Source organism: Cibotium barometz, chromosome 53 (assembly GCF_041138505.1).
Source record: "Cibotium barometz isolate CiBa-2024 chromosome 53, ASM4113850v1, whole genome shotgun sequence".
NCBI lineage: Eukaryota > Viridiplantae > Streptophyta > Polypodiopsida > Cyatheales > Cibotiaceae > Cibotium > Cibotium barometz.
The window spans coordinates 13,455,535-13,457,881 of NC_141098.1; the positions used below are offsets into that span (position 1 = coordinate 13,455,535).

The following is a 2,347-nucleotide window of genomic DNA, read 5'->3' on the forward strand; positions in this document are numbered from 1 at the left end:
TGTGAATCTCATGAGAGGTAGGCACTCTCTTGAGATTGTGTGTGCATGGCTTGCATCATTGAGGTGGGCTCTCAATGATGGTCTCACAGCCTGTGGAGGGCCGGGTTCGATTCTCGGGTGACTTTGACGAAGTGGTCTCCCCCCGTAGCATGCATCTAAGGAACTACAAAAAAAAAACACTCTTATATTTATATTTGCGCAAAAAATTGATCATAATACATGTGTGTTTTTTTTAGGTCTCGTTGGTGGGGGCTAGCCGCCCTTATGTGCTCAAGTATTTCGGCCAACTCCGATCACCTGACCCGAAACTGGCCAACCTCCTTATATGCTCAAAACAATGGGTGGTTGGAGGCATATTCTAGGGATCTTGGGTGGGCTGCATATGGTGGCCAACCTCTATATGTGCTAAGGCTATCTGCCCAACTTATTTCAGCGTCACTATGGACCAATCTGCCAGACGAAACCAGGTTGTGTACACATTACATGTCCAAGAGCTTTGCTTGAACCAGCGTGCGAAGGGACGTTTGTCGGGCTGTTTCAACCAGGAGAGAGAGAGAGAGAGAGGGCTTGCTCTCTCTCCTGTTTCAACCAGGAGAGAGAGCAAGGGCTTGCGACCTGGTGGATCTCGTGGCTGATGGCGGGCAGGGAAATCCTTCACTGATGTTGCAGGAATGATGGGGGCACTTCTTCTTAATCCAAGTAATAAGTCAAAAGGCTTAAAAGTGTTAATTAAACCCGATGTTGATTTCCTTGGCTATTCAAATTTTGGGTTTGCGTACTTAATGGCCTGATTCTCACGATTTTTGTTTATAAAGCTCTACTCTCGCCATAGCAGGGTGCATCTTTGCAGGAAAGCTGAGAATTTCCTTTGCAAATTCAAGTCGGGCCACACCTTCCACACCACCATCATCCATGACTTTATGGCGTCCACCACCCGACCTGTACAAGGTAGGCAACTGTTCCTCTGCCATATGTTCGATGTTTCATAAAAATTATTTGATGTTTCACAAGAATTCTATTATGTGCTTCGTGCCATTTGAGGGCTTCCAATTAAAGTAGGGTTTGAAAAGGTATGCTACAGTGCTTGCTCTTACACACAACATGCACACATCTACACTAAACTACATGCTTAAATGTTGATATGGTTTCTTGGTGTAGTGAGTATCTGTTGATTGTTGATTTGGTGGTGATATGAAGGGATGACTCTACAGGTCCTGAGGAGGAAAGCACAAGGTGGACAACAGGGCCCAAGATGATTTACGAGTACTTGACATTGTCATGCGGAAACCTACAAGAAGCTGCCAACAAGTAACATTGTCTAGAACCCAGATCTCATATAATTACACCCTAGAAGTTTACCATTTGAGAAAAGAAGGTGGTCTATGTTGAGTTGACCTGCAAGGTTATAGGAATGCTTTCATAAGGCTCAGATGTGTGTTGTCCATTGGGCATGGTAGCAAAGAAAATATAAAATCATCCCAAAAAATATAATTATGAACTGCATCAGGAAGGAGATGCTCTTTTCTATCTACGTCTGCATGGTTCACCTACATGCTGTAAGCTAAAAAGTAAAAATCACAAGCTGAAAGCTTAGATTGTTCAACATGTTGATATGTCAAACAATCTAAGCTGTATTCCAAACCTTTATGCAAGCTCTAGGTGGCTGCTGCTTCTATGGGATGCAGGCTTCACGTTCATGTTGTGGTGTTTATTCTTCATTGTTGTTTCATTGACAAGAAAAAATGATGCCTCTGTAGAAGGGAGGTTTATTAAAGAGTTTGTTCATATGCCTTCAAAGGCGCTACACTAGGTCCATTAGAAGAAACACTATTGCTTGTTCACATCAAAGACATCTTTTTGCTAGTGCAAAAGCTTGTTCACATGCCTAGCACTAGTACGAGCCTTTTGATGCTTGAAAATCTATCTATGGAAAAAAAATTGGTGTTTCATGCCTAGCATTGTGACACATGGACCCAACCTTTTAAGTGTGAGCAAATCGATCCTCCACCAAAACCCATGTCTAGAACCTCTACACTTGAAGCAAACGTTGCACTATGCAATCATATAAATGTCTCTTATGATGATGAAGAGACATCATGGGCTTTTTAAAGCCATGTAATCATCACCTCTAACCACCTATGATGTAGGTTATGTGATATGTCTATGCCCACATTGTCTCTCACTTGGCCATGTAGTCCTCAAAGGAGAGATTAACACTTTTATATAAAAAAATCTTTTTATGCATCTATTTATGCATAAAATCAAATTTAATAAGAATAACGCTTTTAAAATAAAAAGAATTTTTTTATGTATCTATTTATGCATAAAAATCAAGTTTAATAAGAAT

At 41.1% G+C, this 2,347-nt stretch overlaps 1 long non-coding RNA gene across 1 annotated transcript; it reads left to right on the forward strand.

Annotated features, from left to right (window-relative positions):
* Window positions 1-441: 441 nt before the first annotated feature.
* Window positions 442-2,030, forward strand: LOC147608315 (uncharacterized). Its single transcript, XR_015264497.1, has 3 exons — window positions 442-699; window positions 816-948; window positions 1,198-2,030. It is a non-coding gene; the product is annotated as an uncharacterized LOC147608315 (long non-coding RNA).
* The last annotated feature ends 317 nt before the right edge of the window (window positions 2,031-2,347 follow it).